Source organism: Mercenaria mercenaria, chromosome 16 (assembly GCF_021730395.1).
Source record: "Mercenaria mercenaria strain notata chromosome 16, MADL_Memer_1, whole genome shotgun sequence".
In the NCBI taxonomy this organism is placed as follows: Eukaryota; Metazoa; Mollusca; class Bivalvia; order Venerida; family Veneridae; genus Mercenaria; species Mercenaria mercenaria.
The window spans coordinates 51,227,971-51,248,456 of record NC_069376.1 but is presented as its reverse complement, the minus strand read 5'-3'; the positions used below and the strand labels follow the sequence as shown (position 1 = coordinate 51,248,456).

Below are 20,486 nucleotides of genomic sequence, written 5' to 3'. Positions count from 1 at the left end.
CAAGGACTCTTTTCCGCGGAAAGAGTTTCCTACCCAAAAGGTTAAGGTAATTTTTATTTACCGTCGCTTTGTGAAACAATTAACATTAGACTCTGTAGAGCTTTTTAGCGACCCTATTTTAAGAACAGTTAAAACCAATTTATCTTACCCCCAGCAATTTGCTGGTACCCATTTACAGCTGGGTCGACTGCTCAAGGCAATCGTGATAAAGTGCCTTGCCCAAGGACACACCGCAATGGGGTACTTAGACGGATTAGCTCAGTGGTTTGCACGTTGGCTTTCCAATCCAGACGGTCCGGGGTTCGATCCCCGGCAGATGCCTCATGAAATTTCAAAAACACTTTTCAGTGTTTCCCACCCAACTAGAGGTGTACTGGTCAGAAACCCAGGCAATACTTGCGTGTATCGGTGCTATACACTGGGCACGTTGAAGAACCAAGAGGTCAATTCAAAAAGAGCTGGGGTCTGGTACCCGTATTTCCTTGTATCAGAATATCTGTCCCTTCAGCTAGTCTGCACCTGTCAGACACTTGTACATATATACGTAGTGTGCACTTGTAAATAACAGTACTTAGTGAGCACAGTTCATATAAAAAGGAAAACCTACCTCTCCGGAGGATGCGCCTATACAATACAATACAATACAATACAATACAATACAATACAATACAATACAATAGATAGATAGATAGATAGATAGATAGATAGATAGATTTATTCGTGTAAATATATACATCACATTGACACAATTATCACATACATTGAATTTATACAGCACATAATATATTAACACAGCTTGGATATCACAGATATTATTGGTGACTAGTGCACAATTATGACATATATAAAAACACAGGAACACATACAATACAATACAATACAATACAATACAATACAATACAATACAATACAATACACCACAATACACAATACACACTACGATACAATACAATACAATGGGAGGAGCCAGGATTAGAACCAGGGACCTTCACCTCCATAGGAGGATTTTCAAGTGTCTTAGCCCTCTCGACCAATGCGTCCACACAAAATATGTGCGTCGGCCTATTCCTATTATCGATTTTTTTCACATACAGTGTATATCTTGTAGAATCTAGAAAATACTAAAAATATGTAATGAAAAAAGTCAGCAAAATCCTTGTGCAGGTATAAAATATACAAAAATAAAATTCAATTTCCAAGGAAAAACAGCAGTAGACTTCAGAGTTTTTTCAATAATTTTAATTTTTCACTGCAAGCGCTTTCAATTGTACATATCTTCAGGCAGTTACATTTTTAAATAATACAATGACGTAACGTCATAACAAAAATAAGGAAACGTCTTAAAAAGACGTTGCGGCAAACTTCAAGAAAATAATATATAATTCATCTCAAGAATACCCTGTGTACACGCACAAGACTTTTAAGCAAGCAGAGACAGATACTATACCATTCAAAAAGGGGAGATAATAAGTGTTGTTAAAACACATTTATACTCGATATATATAAAATCTGGAAAGTAGATCCCTCGGAAGCACCGAGAACAAGGCAAACAGTGAAAATTGCAGACTCGGTTTGATTGAGTCTGTTCATGAGCAGTAATGGAAAATGCAACACTGCCTACGCCCCCTAGCACCGGCTTAAGCAGTATTCAATCTTCAAATCTAAATGAGTTGAAATCATGATCCCGAAGGACCAGAAAATATTAAGGTATAACATTTGGATAATTAAATTATATGCAATAATAGTTTAAAAATCAATTTTGGATACTGTTAAAAGAAAGAATCACTCATATAACCTTATGGAAACTTTGAAAATTTTCTCGTCTCGTTTTACACAATTTATTAGATAAATCATACATAATTACTGAATACTTATTTCTTGACTTAAGGCCAACCTTACCACCACGCGCTCAAGCTAGCTTCTGTGGTCAGTTGCCGCCCGTCGTCTGTCCGTACGCCGTCCGTAAACATTTTCAGTACAAATGATAACCAGCTTTGATGTCTGTCTTCAGGCCTCTGTTTTGGCGTTTTTCTTCTGCTCTGTTTTCTGCAAAGGCATTGAATACATGCGTATATGTGGTTCTATCTTTTGTCTCGCTTTTAGGTAAATTTAAACAAGCATTTGCGTGTTTTCTGTTACCTTTACGCGTGTAAGAGGTTCTCCTAGTGATAATACTATTCTGTAACTTTGGAAAAAGGCAGGGACTGGAATGGAATTTGGTGCACCATTAACCGGTTGTTGTTTTTGCCCCTGATCATTGCAAGGTGGTCTCACTTTGTTCCAATGTTCCGTCTTCGTTTTCTATATGTTTTACTTTTTGTATGTAATGTGTGTATGTTTCCATAGTATGGACCAGACAAGAAACAGACAATGTTAACCTTTGACTTCTAAGTTTGACCTTGACCTTGAAGCTATGGGTCTTGGTCTTGGGCATGACACGTCATCTCATTATGGAGAACATCTATGCCAAGTTATTTCAAAATCTCTTGATGAATGGCAGAGTTATGGACCGAAAAAGAAGCTGACCCCGATGTTACAGTTGTCTGCTCAAAATATGCCAGAATAGTTTAGGTATGAATCATTTTGTGACGTTGACCTGAAAGACCCGGGTCATAAGTGCGACACATCTTCTAAAACTGTTTTAAAATCCCTTCATCGATGGCAGAGTTATGGACCGGACAATAAACAGCCCGTGTTAACCTTTGACTTCTAAGTGTGACTTTGATCTTAGAGCTAGGGGTCTGGGTCTGTGCATGACACGTCGTCACATTATTGGAAACATTTATGCCAAGTTATTTCAAAATTCCTTGATGAATGGCAGAGTTATGGACCGGAAAAGAAACAGACCTTGTTAACCTTTAACCTCTAAGTATGACCTTGACCTTAGAGCTAGGGGTCTGGGTCTTGCACATAACACAACGTCTCATTATGGTAAACATTTATGCTAAGTTATTTAAAAAAAATCCCTTTATGGATGGCAGAGTTGTGAGGCCGACAATCGGCGACAATCGAATAATCGTCGGCGTTGCATTCATGAGCGCGATCGCCGACTTCACTTTTCCCTGACCGATTAATTATTTGGCACCCTAAACGGATAATTCAGTTGTTTCTGACCTCTTTCGTTCTGGTATTTATGGTTCTTTGGAGCAATTACGCCAAGGGAAAATACTCTACCTAAAAATGACATCCTCCAAAGTCTCGAAAGAAATTGCGGTCATCTGTGATCACCCAGATTTTCGAAGATATATGGCTTTTACAACCTTAAGCTGGGAAAACCATCAACCTAAACTCTTGACATTAGTATGGCAGTATGCATAGCATGTCGTAAGACTTACGCAAGCATATTAGCAAAGGAATTTTCATTTTTTGATTTTGTGGGATTGAAATCATTCCAGTCGTAAACTAAGAATTAATAAATCATTAATACGTTTTTTTGCTCCAAACAAATTTAATTTGGTAACACAATATCACTGGATAAGTCCCTTGTGAAATTAAGACAAGTACCTGACTTGAAGATTATCTTCACAAATATTTTACTTTTATGCTGTTAACTTACTCATGTTTATTAAGGAATACAATAGAAATAGGATATTTGGTGTCTGTGTGGTAGTGATGGGCCGACAATCGGCGACAATCGAATAATCGTCGGCGTTGCATTCATGAACGCGATCGCCGACTTCACTTTTCCCTGTCCGATTAATTATTTGGCACCCTAAACGGATAATTCAGTTGTTTCTGACCTCTTTCTTTCTGGTATTTATGGTTCTTTGGAGCAATTACGCCAAGGGAAAATACTCTACCTAAAAATGGCATCCTCCAAAGTCTCGAAAGAAATTGCGGTCATCTGTGTTCACCCAGATTTTTTGAAGATATATGGCTTTTACAACATTAAGCTGGGAAAACCATCAACCTTAACTCTTGACATTAGTATGGCAGTATGCATAGCATGCCATAAGACTTACGCAAGCATATTAGCAAAGGAATTTTCATTTTTTGATTTTGTGGGATTGAAATCATTCCAGTCGTAAACTAAGAATTAATAAATCATTAATACGTTTTTTGTTCCAAACAAATTTAATTTGATAACACAATATCACTGGATAAGTCCCTTGTGAAATTAAGACAAGTACCTGACTTGAAGTTTACTATTACTTTTATGCTGTTAACTTACTCATGTTTATGAAGGAATACAATAGAAATAGGATATTTGATGTCTGTGTGGTTCATTTCCTAAGTAATGACACAAAACATACACTGTGAGATGACCTTATAGATATGCAACTAGAGTAACCGATTATCCGATTATATCCGATAAATCGAATCGGTTGGCTCGTCCGATTATGCCGATTAATCGATTGGCAAATCTAACAGATTTGCCCATCACTACTGTGTGGTTCATTTCCTAAGTAATGACATAAAACATACACTGTGAGATGACCTTATAGATATGCAACTAGAGTAACCGATTATCCGATTATATCCGATTAATCGAATCGGTTGGCTTGTCCGATTATGCCGATTAATCGATTGGCAAATCTAACTTATTTGCCCATCACTAGTTGTGGACCGGACACAAAAAGACCCTGTTAACCTTTGACCTCTTAGTGCGACCTTGATCTTAAAGCTAGGGGTCTGGGTCTTGCGCATAACACGTTATTTCAAAATCCCCTTATGGATGGTAGAGTTACAGCCCGGAAGAGAATTTACACAGACGCACCCACGCACGCACAGACAGACAGACGGAAAGACAGTGCGATTTTAATATGTCCACCTTCGGGGCATAAAAAATTACGTTGTTATTCTATATGTTTGTATATTTCTTTGTTTACCTATTAGATAATGTTATGAATAATCTTCAGTAAGAATGTTGTTAATATTGTATGGTCAAAGCGTGATCATTGCTCAGACAACGTTGGAACCACGTCACTAGATGAAGATAATGAAAACTGTAGAAGGAGTTGAGTAAACAAACTCAAATATAGCTGCAATGTAATGAAATCCAAAAGGAGGCAAAACTCAAGGGAACATACTTGAAAATAATAATCCTGTTAAAGATGTATACCAGGTTTGTTTCGTTTGAACTGGATGTAAGATGTATTTAAAATTCAAAGAGGGGCAAAACTGAAGACAAAATAATGGACAAGAAAGTAGTGAAACCGTATGTTCACTTCATGAGTGTATACCATGTTTCTTTTGAATTGAATGGAAACAGTATGAATGTTGAATACACAATTAAAAAAGGGGCAATCTCAAGAAAAATTAATAGACACAAAAATTGTGAAATTATGCGTATGTCTACTTCACGATGATGATGTAAACTAACTTTCATCTGAATTTGATGGAAACTGTTGGAAGGGTTGAGTACACAAGGTACATATATAGTTATCTTATTGTTAAGTCCAAAAGAACAGTCATAAATCGAGAAAATATAATCAGACGTGAAGGTTCTGACAATAATTATATACACATTTCTGATTCATGTTAATTATACAAACCAAATGTAATTCGAATTGGACGGAACCTTTAGGAGGAGTTGAATAATACAAGGTTCATATTAAATATACATGTCCAAAAAGGGGCATAACTCAAGAAAGTCCTGACAATATGTGCATAACCAACCCATGTTAATGAGATATACAAAATTTCATTTGAATTGGATGAAAACTGGGAAGAGTTGAAGAAAGTTTGACAGTCGAACAGAATTATAGAAGGAAACTTCAAAGTTCAAACACTAAATGCCCTATGGGCATTCAAGACATAAAAGGAGACATTAAAACCGGTTGTTCTTTCAACTTTTCTGAAAACCTTTGTCCGGTAATTCACCGTCATGGTGGACGGATACCTCAGTGGTTTGCACACTGGCCTTCCAATCCTGAGGTCGGGGGTTCAATCCCCGGCAGCTACTCGGGAATTTTCAGAAACGCTTTCCAGTGTTTCCCACCCAACTAGAGGTGTACTGGTCAGGAACCCAGGCAATCCTTGCGTGTATCAGTGCTATACACGTTAAAGAACCAGGCTGTCTATTCGCAACGAGCTAGGCTTCTTTCTTCTTCTTGTCGTTCGCGTCTACACTGTCAGATCAGTAGCCTCGATGAAACTTGTGGTTTGCCGAAGATTCTCAATGCCTCCATACAGTTTCTGGTGGATTGAGGTATCTATCGGCCAAGTCGCAGCTCGCTCCTGGTCATGCCTTTTACATCTCTGAAGTATATGCTCCGCAGTCTGATCTTCTTCACCACATGGACAAGTTGGCGATGATGTCAGTCTGTATTTCTTGTACATGTGAGCATTGAGCTTGTTGTGCCCTGAGCGGAGCCTGACCATCATCACTTGTTCAGACCGATCAAGGAGAATAAAAGCATCTCCTCCATCCTTGGTCACGTTAGTGCCTTGATGATGGTGACTTTCTCCTTGTAACTCACAGGTTCTGTTGGTTGTTCTGACTGAGCTCCTAGCTTAGCCAGTTTGTCTGCCTCTTCATTGCCTGCAAGTCCACAATGGGATGGAATCCACTGAATTGCTACTTTGCAGGTTATACTCAGGCTCTGCATTCTCCTGGCTAGCTGCGGAGCTTTATTGTTGATCAGAGCTTCCATGACAGACAGTGCATCTGTAAGAAAGACGACTGAGGAGCTATCTTCTGCCGAGTCTTCAACCATTGAGACGGCCTTCATGAGTGCTTCAGTCTCTGCCTTGTAATTGCTGCAGTGTTTTCCTGTGGCTGCATGTAGTGTTTCTCTTTTGCCAGATGGGTATTGAATGAAAACTCCTGTTCCTCCATCTTTGATCGCGCATGTGGCTGATCCGTCTGTATAGACATGAGTCAATAATTCCGGAGGATAGTCTTCATTGATCATAGCAAGTGTGAGGCTCTTCCAAATGCCTTCATCCTCTTGCTTCCCGCGGTCAAGACGAGGAACAGCAAGTCTCACAGTCACTGAGGACAGATCATTCGCTAGTGGGTTTATGATGTCTTCACTACCTAGGGGCGTCGTTGGTATGTTCAGCTCAGTTTTGAACTCTCGGTTGAGTTTCTTTGCCTCATGTACGAAGCTGCTACGTTTGAGCCGATTCTTCGTGTAGCCATCTAGCTTGGCTTTCATGGGATGGTCTTGAAAAGACCTGAACTTCTCTGCTTGAAGCAGAACCTTTGCATGTCTTCTGCTAGGCTAGGCTAAGTTAGCCGGACAAGCCTGTATCTGATCTCTGATCTCTCTGTCGTGGGGGCTTTGTCTCACTCTGTCCCTCAGGTCAGATCGCTCTGTGTCTGTACTAGTAGAGGATGAATTATGCGCCCTGTGTGGCTGCATTTGAACTATGTAAAAAGCGCCTTTGAACGTGAAATTGATCATGAAAAGGGCGCTATATAAATCTGGTATAATAATAATAATAATAATAATAATAATAATAATAATAAACATTATCATCTTTTAATCAAGATCAACAAACGTCCTTATTCTCCGTACTCAAACCTTTTGATGGCAAGTAAAAACTCAACAGGTTATCTTTTTTCGTGACCCAAGCATTTGTGCGAAAAGTAGAAATACTTATCACAGACTAAGCACACCAGGTTTTTTTCCGCAATGCCTTGGACAAAAGACTTATATTTCGTACTTGTGACGGAACTCCGCTTAATTATCTCTTGTAAATTTCTGATTGATTTAAACATATTTAATTGCTCTTTTTATAACTTGTATAATAGTATATATGCATATACATTTTATGATATCAAAAGTAGCAAAAGAGTTGAACCACGAGTTCTAGCAATATCAGTAATCGGTTCTCCCCAACAGTATTTCAGACAGATGTATAGCAGTTGGATGGTTACATACTAAAACAAGAAGATAATGTAACGTTAAAATGTAACAATTTCTTGTTACAGTAAATGAAAGTAACAGAAAAACAAACCAGCAACTATTAACAGTAACTCAATTTTATTAATGAAAGTAACAATTGAAATACATTCATAAATGTCCAATAGCCGTAAAATCCAATCTAATACGTAAAAGTAGTCCAAATCCTGTCCAGGTCACATTTAAACCCAATTAGTATAAATTCCACAATATTTCACAACAGTTCAAACTTGACTTTAGTACATCCAAAGAATGTATAAATCCTCACTTCAAAGATAACGTTTTAACTCCACAATTTAATGTAATCCTTCATTTGTTAAATATCAAAACTTTTATTAAGAAATACAGGAGAGTTTCCAATAAGATCTATAACTTTAAGTTCTACTCTGACAACATACAGCTCCTTATATAAAGTATCAGGGAATTTCAAGTATCTTCAACTCTGGATAAACAAGAACAATCCAGACTTAAAAAAACAATAGTTACAACCTGTTTATCAGTATTGTGGTAGAATATTCCGTAATACCATAGCAATATATAAAATGTTTAGGATGTCTTAAAACTAGGTTAGTTAACAAAAGTTGCTTCAGGGAAAATGAAATACTCATAACAGTATACAAGAGCTGTCCGTAAGGCAGCCCGCTCGACTTTTCTCAGTGCTTGACTCTGTATTAGAGCTTTGCCAGTAAAAAAATCCAAGTTAAAAAGGGACATAACTCTGTCAAAATTCAATCAGATGGGAATTGTGTCTCCTGGTGTAGACTTTGATAGTAAACAACTATTTTGAGGTTCAAGTCCAAAGCTTTAATAGTAACAGAGATATTTGACTTTATCAAAAATTTTAACAAAAATATCTAAGTTAAAAAGGGGCATAATTCTGTCAAATTTCAAACCAGAGTTATGGGGATTGTTTCTCCTGGTGTAGACTTTGATGGTAAATAAGTATTTTAAGTTTCAAGTCAAAAGCTTTGATAGTAACAGAGATATTTGACTTTATCAAATATTTTAACAAAAAAATCTAAGTTAAAAAGGGGCATTATACTGTCAAAATTCAAATAAGAGTTATTGGGAATTGTGTCTCCTGGTGTAGACTTTGATAGTAAATAACAATTTTGAGTTTCAAGTCAAAAGCTTTAATAGTAACAGAGATATTTGACTTTATCAAAAATTTTAACAAAAAATTCTAAGATAAAAAAGGGCATAATTCTGTCAAAATTCAAACCAGAGTTATGGGGATTGTTTCTCCTGGTTTAGACTTCGGTGATAAATAAGTATTTTAAGTTTCAAGTCAAAAGCTTTGATAGTAATAGAGATATTTGACTTTATCAAAAATTTTAACAAAAAATTCTAAGTTAAAAAGGGGCATAATTCTGTCAATTTTCAAATCAGAGTTATGGGGATAGTTTCTCCTGGTGTAGACTTTGATGGTAAATAAGTATTTTAAGTTTAAGTCAAAAGCTTTGATAGTAACAGAGATATTTGTCTTTATCAAAAATTTTAACATAAAAATCTAAGTTAAAAAGGGGCATAATTCTGTCAAAATTCAAATAAGAGTTATTGGGAATTGTATCTCCTGGTGTAGACTTTGGTATTAAATAACTATTTTGAGTTTCAAGTCAAAAGCTTTAATAGTAACAGAGATATTTGACTTTATCAAAAATTTTAACAAAAAATTCTAAGATAAAAAAGGGCATAATTCTGTCAAAATTCAAACCAGAGTTATGGGGATTGTTTCTCCTGGTTTAGACTTTGGTGACAAATAAGTATTTTAAGTTTCAAGTCAATAGCTTTGATAGTAATAGAGATATTTGTCTTTATCAAAAACTAGTAACCAAAAATTCTAAGTTAAAAAGGGGCATAATTCTGTCAAAATTCAAATCAGAGTTATTGGAAATTGTGTCTCCTGGTGTAGACTTTGATAGTAAATGACTATTTTGAGTTTCAAGTCAAAAGCTTTAATAGTAACAGAGAAATTTGACTTTATCAAAAATTTTAACAAAAAATTCTAAGATAAAAAAGGGCATAATTCTGTCAAAATTCAAACCAGAGTTATGGGGATTGTTTCTCCTGGTTTAGACTTTGGTGATAAATAAGTATTTTAAGTTTCAAGTCAATAGCTTTGATAGAAATAGAGATATTTGACTTTATCAAAAATTTTAACAAAAAATTCTAAGTTAAAAAGGGGCATAATTCTGTCAATTTTCAAACCAGAGTTATGGGGATTGTTTCTCCTGGTGTAGACTTTGATGGTAAATAAGTATTTTAAGTTTCAAGTCAAAAGCTTTGATAGTAACAGAGATATTTGACTTTATCAAAAATTTTAACAAAAAATTCTAAATAAAAAAGGGCATAATTCTGTCAAAATTCAAACCAGAGTTATGGGGATTGTTTCTCCTGGTTTAGACTTTGGTGACAAATAAGTATTTTAAGTTTCAAGTCAATAGCTTTGATAGTAATAGAGATATTTGTCTTTATCAAAAACTTTAACCAAAAATTCTAAGTTAAAAAGGGGCATAATTCTGTCAAAATTCAAATCAGAGTTATGGGGATTGTTTCTCCTGGTGTAGAATTTGATAGTTAATAACTATTTTAAGTTTCAAGTCAATAGCTTTGATAGTAACAAAGATATTTGACTTTATCAAAAACTTTAACCAAAAATTCAAAGTTAAAAAGGGGCATAATTCTGCCCAAATTCAAATCAGACACCGAGGCGAGTGCAATAGCTCTACTTTTTCTTCGAAAAGTCGAGCTAATAATATGGTCATGGCACAGAAACAAGCTATAGAAATAGATAACATATATAAACCACTCACGATTTGCTAGTGCACGGCTACGAAACGCTAGCGCCACCACCAAATTGTGGTGATAAGGAAAAGAGCTATCAACATGTCCGTGGTGCAGCTATCGCCCGTTTCTACTTGTAAACAAGTGAGTAAAATTTATATTTTATCTTATATTTTCATTGATAGAACTTTTTTCGAAAATCGGAGAATGTAGTTCCGTGTAACAACACTTTTACAACAGGTTGGCCGTAATTTCATTAAAATATTATGCAAATTGTGGTGCCAGGAGCTTTTCTCCCGAATTTGACAGTGGCATATTTTCATATCGGCCAGTATTCGAACACCATTCCGATGATTAGACACACTGTAAGAACATACCTGCGCATGCAAATTGTGTAGAAATGAATTACACGTATTCCCATACACCAAAGAATTACGAAAAACACAGTAAAAAGTTAAAACACGATTATTTTTGAAAGTGGTGGCGCTATCATTCAAGTGGTGGCGCCATACAGTAGTGGTGGCGCTGTTGTATATGATTAGTGGCTGATATATTCAATTTTAATATATGAAAATGTCTGTCTGCAAGCCACGGAAATTTTTACAATAATTGATATTACCAACCTATCCCACACTACAACAAAATTACGTTACTCAACAAAATACATGTAGTAACCTCTACATGATCGCAAAATAATCTACATGTATATGGATTCAGATTGTAGATCTAAGCTCTATTGATTAATCATATTCAATCGACTGGAACTGAAAATGCACTGTACTCACTTTCAAGAAAGAATTGTGACAGTAAGGTCTTTTGTTTACAATGACATGCAAACGACATATAAAAACAAAGGGAAGTAACGTTCAGAATCTTAATATAACAAATAAATTCTACACTATCTTCAAATTATTTCCTGGGCACAAATCTTTGTTTGAAATAAAAGTATTGCTACTATTTTTCTTGACCTGAATTTAAAGTACACTTACGTTTGTATTTAAGTAGAATATTTAAAGGTTAGAAATAATTCTACACTAACGTTTTAAACAAAGGAAAATATTTACTTTGACTACAAGAGTCCCAAGGGTCTGTGAGTATTTTGTTCTTTTGTTTCTTAGATAGAGAAAGTTTCATCAAGGTAAATAAACTATGATCGTGTTTTTCTTTCTTTAAAAACATAATCCCTTGCAGGAAAATTATCAGTTAAAGAATGTTGGTGTTTGTTTTGTTCCGGATGCGTCAGCAGTTCGTATTATTGAATGCCGTAACAGCGCCACCACTACTGTATAGCGCCATCACTAGAGTTATAGCGCCACCACTTTTAAAAATCCTGCTATATTTGTTCTAACCTGAGATTCTATTATTCATGGTGTGTGCGTATAATAGTTATTTATCATTTCTACACCATTTGCATGCGCAGGTATGTTCTTACAGTGTGTCTATTCATCAGAATGGTGTTCGAATACTGGCCGATATGAAAATGTGCCACTGTCAGATTCGGGAGAAAAGCTCCTGACACCACAACTTGCATATTATTTTAATGAAATCACAGCCAACCTGTAGTAAAACTGTTGTTACACGGAACTACATTCTCCGATTTTCGAAAAAAATCTATCAATAAAAATATAAGATAAAATATAAATTTTACTCACGTGTTTACAAGTAGAAACAGGCGATAGCTGCACCACGGAAATGTCGATAGCTCTTTTCCTTATCACCACAATTTGGTGGTGGCGCTAGCGTTTAGTAGCCGTGTAGTGCAGTTTTATGAATGGAATTCCATAATGACAAAATTTACTACTTTCATCACATTGGTTTATTCAATACTACACACATATCATTGATGAATGTTTTAGCTAGTAATGTGTTGTAACATTTATTTTATAGTGTATTGGGATATTATAGTACTGCGAGTTTTTTTTAAATTTTAGATACAAAAATAGAAATGAAACAAATGTATACTAGAACAAGGAAGGAAACGAGAATGCATTTAATTGTACAAATAAAAGATTACGATGACATTCTCAAGCAGCAGATTACGCTAGGAAAGTTTATTTATGAAATTATTCAAAAGTACCGATTAAATGATTGAAAGATAAATGGATTTATAGGAGTTTTTGACTTATATAATATAATACAGAATAGTGAATTCATTGGATATACTACCAAGGAAATGTAAAATATTCTCAACCAAAAGGTAAAATTTACATATTAATTATTTTTGCATTGTACTGTTATAATTGCTATCCATTGCAAAAATCTGAACCCTAACATCTACTACACTTTTCTTACAAATTGTCAAGTCAATCTATACTTAACATGTGCACTTCCTATACTGATATATATACAGTTTTGATTGTTCAGCATTATAGAAACACAGTTATAGTAACACTATGTTATATGTGTCGTGTGACAAGATATACTTACACTTGCCAGTTTGCTACTTCTTTGATTCCCCCTTGACATTAAACCCGGGGTTCTGCATCATAGGCTCGAACGGGGCATTATGATCCGTGCCAGGAATAAAGTTTTCAATTTCCTCGAAGACTGTAACAGGCTTCGGGTTTCCTTGCTTAGACTCTTTGTAGTAAATTTTTCCATCTTGCGTCCAATATGAAAAAATTTTCTTGTCTTTGCGAAGCTTGGAAAGTTCTTGCACAATACGCTGACGTTTTCTAGTTCAATCTTCATATATAATAACGTTGAAATCGGCCGTTTTACAGTGTCTGAGTTTCATCCTATTACTGTATACAAGAGCCTTGGTTCGGTAGGAACTAAATTTAACTTTGATTTTACATTTATTAATTTTAATCTTACCGATTATATGCGATCTCTCAATGTTGTCTAAAGTTACTGGTGGTGTGATTTCCATCTTTTTGCATATCTCAAGGACAATGTCGTCTGTTGGGATGTGCTTATCAGACGTGAATTTATCAGGACTGTTTTTATCAGAAACTGGTTGGTTTGGTTTCTCAATGTTGCCTTTACTAAGAGTGACGGGAACATTATGAAACATTAAATTGTTCCGCCTACCGTACTGATCCAGGTCATCAGAGTTCTCAATGCATTCACCGAGTTTCGGGAACCGTTTTGCACTTCGGCCCCTTCTTGATCTAATAGGATGTTTATAATCTACAGAATCATCGCTCAAAACTTTGAATTCACTTTTAGCCACTGAAAATAATACAAAATCATCGTCACCATTTCTGCATCTTCGAATTTCGGCTTTTTTCATTCTCACGGCTACTAAACGCTAGCGCCACCACCAAATTGTGGTGATAAGGAAAAGAGCTATCGACATTTCCGTGGTGCAGCTATCGCCTGTTTCTACTTGTAAACACGTGAGTAAAATTTATATTTTATCTTATATTTTTATTGATAGATTTTTTTCGAAAATCGGAGAATGTAGTTCCGTGTAACAACAGTTTTACTACAGGTTGGCTGTGATTTCATTAAAATAATATGCAAGTTGTGGTGTCAGGAGCTTTTCTCCCGAATCTGACAGTGGCACATTTTCATATCGGCCAGTATTCGAACACCATTCTGATGAATAGACACACTGTAAGAACATACCTGCGCATGCAAATGGTGTAGAAATGATAAATAACTATATACGCACACACCATGAATAATAGAATCTCAGGTTAGAACAAATATAGCAGGATTTTTAAAAGTGGTGGCGCTATAACTCTAGTGATGGCGCTATACAGTAGTGGTGGCGCTGTTACGGCATTCAATAATACGAACTGCTGACGCATCCGGAACAAAACAAACACCAACATTCTTTAACTGATAATTTTCCTGCAAGGGATTATGTTTTTAAAGAAAGAAAAACACGATCATAGTTTATTTACCTTGATGAAACTTTCTCTATCTAAGAAACAAAAGAACAAAATACTCACAGACCCTTGGGACTCTTGTAGTCAAAGTAAATATTTTCCTTTGTTTAAAACGTTAGTGTAGAATTATTTCTAACCTTTAAATATTCTACTTAAATACAAACGTAAGTGTACTTTAAATTCAGGTCAAGAAAAATAGTAGCAATACTTTTATTTCAAACAAAGATTTGTGCCCAGGAAATAATTTGAAGATAGTGTAGAATTTATTTGTTATATTAAGATTCTGAACGTTACTTCCCTTTGTTTTTATATGTCGTTTGCATGTCATTGTAAACAAAAGACCTTACTGTCACAATTCTTTCTTGAAAGTGAGTACAGTGCATTTTCAGTTCCAGTCGATTGAATATGATTAATCAATAGAGCTTAGATCTACAATCTGAATCCATATACATGTAGATTATTTTGCGATCATGTAGAGGTTACTACATGTATTTTGTTGAGTAACGTAATTTTGTTGTAGTGTGGGATAGGTTGGTAATATCAATTATTGTAAAAATTTCCGTGGCTTGCAGACAGACATTTTCATATATTAAAATTGAATATATCAGCCACTAATCATATACAACAGCGCCACCACTACTGTATGGCGCCACCACTTGAATGATAGCGCCACCACTTTCAAAAATAATCGTGTTTTAACTTTTTACTGTGTTTTTCGTAATTCTTTGGTGTATGGGAATACGTGTAATTCATTTCTACACAATTTGCATGCGCAGGTATGTTCTTACAGTGTGTCTAATCATCGGAATGGTGTTCGAATACTGGCCGATATGAAAATATGCCACTGTCAAATTCGGGAGAAAAGCTCCTGGCACCACAATTTGCATAATATTTTAATGAAATTACGGCCAACCTGTTGTAAAAGTGTTGTTACACGGAACTACATTCTCCGATTTTCGAAAAAAGTTCTATCAATGAAAATATAAGATAAAATATAAATTTTACTCACTTGTTTACAAGTAGAAACGGGCGATAGCTGCACCACGGACATGTTGATAGCTCTTTTCCTTATCACCACAATTTGGTGGTGGCGCTAGCGTTTCGTAGCCGTGATTCTGGACTGTTCAGTCGGAACACATTTTTGTTTGTGCTCTTTTGTGGAACGAACGTAAAACGTCTTGGTTCTTCTGAAGTTCTTACTCTTTTCTTTTTATTTATCTGGGATATATTTTCAGGAGTACGTCCAAATGTTCTTGAAACCTTCACTCTATTTAATGTCACGTGAAATAAAACCGGAACAATTAGATCTACATTAAAGTGTTTCCTGTAATAACTGGCCAGCTGTTTGAAAACAAATAACCGTTTGTTGTTAAACGTGTAGTTTTTTACCCCTTGATCGGAATACAGTAAGCTTTGGAATATCTTCAACCGATATTAAACAAGTCTGCAACTCATGTAACGTATCGTGGACCGTTTTGTTGATTCTTGCGGATTTAGTTGTGAACTGCGTATTTGTAAATTTGATATTTGCAGGTCTCAATTTACATAGAATGATCCTACGCCGAACTTTGAAGGCACGTCTTCGTGAATTCTGCAAAAGGTAAAGAAAAGAATAAATATTATGTAAACAAATTCAGTTGTTTATCTTTAAAAGATGAAAAGAGGTTTACATCGACTACAGGTATATAAATTTTATGTTACTTTTTATGTCTTTTTTTTTAATTTCTCACTAACTTTGTGTCTACTAATCCATATTGTTTGTTTTAATATTCCTTAAAAACCCACACAAATATTTCTATTTCTCCCCACCCCCGAACATTCTTTTTATTTTTAGATATTTTCCTGAACTTATACATCCCTATGATATTTCTAAGCATTACACTCGAATCCCACCATACATGCGTATATGCAAACACACGCGCGCGCGAGCAGGTACACACAAGACCCAATTACCAAAACATGTCCGCTTAAATGTGAGGTTTGATAATTATAGTACTGCCGTTAAGAAGATACAAAAACATGAGAAGTTTGTCATAAATTGGGACACTTTGGGACACCTATCCATAAACTATCCTATCCAACCTTTACCTGAAGTGTAATGAAGATATACCTTTTAATTTTATGAAAAGCTGTTTACATCTTGATGAATATGGATTTAATCTGTCAAACATTGTCATTGAAATTTTGTGCTCTTAATTAATGAATGTTGATTTTATAATCTTTATTATAATGGTTTTAATATGTTCTCGCAAAAGTAGTTTGAAGCTGATCGATTGAATGAAGTGCGAAAACTATCGCCAGGGCGACTCGTATGGATCAACATCAGTGAGCACATCCTTGCAGTTTGCTCTGGATCCATACTGTTCGCTTGTCATTAGCATACAAATGTTGAAATTGATAAATGAACATCATAAATGTGTGGATTAAAGTATACTAATTCGGATCATTGCTGGAGATTCTTGCTGGTCGCAACTGCTGGTAAACGCAAATGTAGAATCGTCATTACAACCCAGAAAGTATCTTAACATGCATATGTATGAAAACATACGAAAATGAAAACTGTATCATGTTTAAATCTATAATTATCTCCTTGAGAATAACTCCAAAACGACCAGGAGCTTCGCGGGGCTATATACGCTCGAGGACTTGCATGTTAGATTAAATGAAATCTAAGTCTGTAGGGAGTGGGGGCGATACTACGATACAAGACACTAAAAGTGAAAAAAGAAAGAAAAAAAAGAGTTCAAAAATGGTTAGGGGAGGTGGCAGTAACATGAGCATGTCATTCGCGCATTTTTACATGACTTCTAACATAAATCGCCAGTTCATATCTTGTACTATATCAGCGCCAAATTTTGTTGGGTTATAGTCAAATTCAAAACAGGAAAATATGGCAATTGATTTCTGATGTCATGTAATAAAACACATATTGAATGGCTTACCTGTCATTTAATAACAATATAATATTATTAACTCTATTGTTTAACAACCTAAATTGAGTTTTCCTTCGTATCATGCTCATGAAATTACAATATGTAACATTAAAACATTAACAAGAGCTGTCGGAGGACAGCAACGCTCGACTATTCGACAGCCTTGTCAATTGAATGAATACAAAAGTCGATAAAGGGGCATAATTCTGTAAAAATGGGAAAAAGGGTTATGGAACCTTCACAGTGCTTATCAACGCATAAAGTGAACAAGTGCGTGAAGTTTCAATCCTTTCCCATAAGTTTATACTGAAATACCAGCTTACATACAAAAACTTAACCAAAAACTGCTAAGTCGAAAAAGGGGCATAATTTTGAAAAAATTGCAAAGTAGAGTGATGTGACCTACACAGTGCATGTCAGATCATGACAGTGACCAAGTGTGTGAAGTTTCAATCCATTCCCATTAGTGGGTACTGAGATACAAGCTTACATACAAAACCTTAACCAAGAATTTCTAAGTCGAAAAAGGGGCATAATTTTGAAAAAATTGCAAAGCAGAGTTACGGGACCTACACAGGGCATGTCAGATCATGACAGTGAACAAGTGTGTTAAGTTTCAATCCATTCCCATTAGTGGGTACTGAGATACCAGCTTACAACAAAACCTTAACCAAGAATTTCTAAGTCGAAAAGGGGACATAATTTTGTAAAAAAGCAAAATAGAGTTATGGAACCTGTGCTATGTAGGTCAGTTTATCACAGTGAATAAGTGTGCGAAGTTTCAATCCATTCCCACAAGTGGTTACTGAGATACCAGCTTACATACACAACCTTAACCAAGAATTTCTAAGTCGAAAAGGGGACATAATTTTGTAAAAATGCAAAATAGAGTTATGGAACCTATGCAATGTAGGTCAGTTTATCATAATGAATAAGTGTGTGAAGTTTCAATCCATTCCCACAAGTGGTTACTGAGATACCAGCTTACATACAAAACCTTAACCAAGAATTTCTAAGTCGAAAAAGGGGCATAATTTTGTAAAAAAAAGCAAAATAGAGTTATGGAACCTGTGCAGTGTAGGTCAGTTTATCATAGTGAATAAGTGTGTGAAGTTTCAATCCATTCCCACAAGTGGTTACTGAGATACCAGCTTACATACAAAACCTTAACTAAATCGGGACGCCGACGCAGACGCATGGGTGAGTCCAAGAGCTCTACTATTCTTTGAATAGTCAAGATAAAAATGACTGTGTTTTTATACTTCGTTTCTATCTGATTTTTAACTTTTGAACTTTTGAAGTTTTGAAGTTCGCCTCTTGAGGCAGGCTATAATAGCATAAGGAAGCGGCATAAGGCTACCCAGGAAATTGTTAAAAAAGTAAAAGAAGTTGCTGAGACTCGAGAATTTTGAGACAAATTATTCAGGAAATATTTTGTGTTGTATTTTGTTGCAATTATGGGGCATCTTCTTTGGCATTGTTTAATGATGTCAAAGACATTATCAAAATCTCCTGTTTGACAGACGAAAAGCCGAGTTTTACATTTGATAACAGGTCGTAACAGAATGCAAAGAGTGTTTCACCTTCACCTTCACGGTGACAGAAATTTGCATAAATTAATGTTTATAAGTATAGACTACATTCAGTCATAGATCGAGGGGTTAATTTAGAGATTTTTGTTTAGAGCGGAATAACAGGGCACAGTGCCCTGTCCCTTTCTAGCAGCGCCCTTCTGTCCGAATCTCGGCACATTAGCCATTTCAGCACAGCCCCTTTGAACCTACAGCAGTTAATTATATCTAACAAAACTGCCCGTCAATCATCTGTCAAAATATCAGATGTCCCAAATAATTGTCAGCGAATTTGACCTGTGCTCGGCTGACAACCATATTTTAGTCAATGTTTTCGTACTGTTCCGTTGTGCAACATTTCTATCTACCTGGGACTTGCAGCAGAAAGACACTCGTTTTCTGATAGATATTTCATGAACGGGAAGGGCTAGAGACTTGGAGTCGGTCTTATTTTGTAACGATATACAAACGTGAAATAGTGAAAGATAGCTCTAGTTTGTGTAATTTTCTGGAGAATGTATTTCAAAATGGCCCGGAAAGTGAACCCATTTCCCGATCGTAGACTCGAGTCTCGAGATTCTAGCCTTCGGTAGACATATGTATCTTTTGAAGGGGGCTCTTATTGCTGTACATAGTTTTCATTTTGGACACATTTAGGATGAAAACAAGGGTTTTCATCAGTCTGGTCATATTTTTTTGTCCCAGGTCCGATACCCGAGCGCTCACAATTATATACTGTATTATTAATAAAAACCTTAATAAACATATGTACAATGAGATGAAGGATGTTATATGTACATTCCAGAACATGACAACATGACGTGCACCTGTCTCAAAACGTGTAGACAGATCTAACAACTACCGACAGTATCAACAACAATTACTGAATAAGCTACTAAAATCGTAACTATGCGTCACATTAAAAGTTTCTTACCTCGAAAGTGTGAAAAAATGCAATAAAGGTATTATTTTCACAAGGTATGTATCGCCAATTCGAAACATAGAAACATAACTTAGACACAATAACAACGTGACCTTGGATACTATTCTGGAATGTAATTGATAGGCTAGCTCGATTGAGAATTCAAAACGTTCTAACAGGTAAACAACAATCGAGTGTGTCAGAATTCAGTTCCGAGACAGTTCCGACTGTGCAATCGAGAATGAAGGTATACTGAACAGCAAAAGAAACTATCCAAATGTATAACTGGGCTGTTTTTTTAATAAAACACTTATAAATTTGACTTGTTTTCATCATACCACATTACACTTGAAGAACTTCATGTGTTAAGTTTTAAAAATTGATTAATCGTGAAGTCAGTAGTACCACAATAGGCGTTTGCACGAAATACACGTGCCTTTGAAATTAACGATTTTCTTTGTGAAATTTTATTGGCGTTGGAAACATTGATGATTGACTCACTCGAAAAACAGCATAAAGTTCTTGGTTGCATGGCACGACTGAATCAAATTCAGAGCGAGCGCGCAATTGGGATGTTACAATGC

At 35.7% G+C, this 20,486-nt stretch overlaps 1 long non-coding RNA gene across 1 annotated transcript; it reads right to left on the bottom strand.

Moving 5' to 3' along the window:
- Positions 1-15,588: 15,588 nt before the first annotated feature.
- LOC123540710 (uncharacterized) lies at positions 15,589-20,175 on the bottom strand. The gene is made up of 2 exons (XR_008367524.1): positions 19,915-20,175; positions 15,589-16,067 (listed from the first exon to the last, which is right to left on the bottom strand). It is a non-coding gene; the product is annotated as an uncharacterized LOC123540710 (long non-coding RNA).
- Positions 20,176-20,486: the final 311 nt, after the last annotated feature.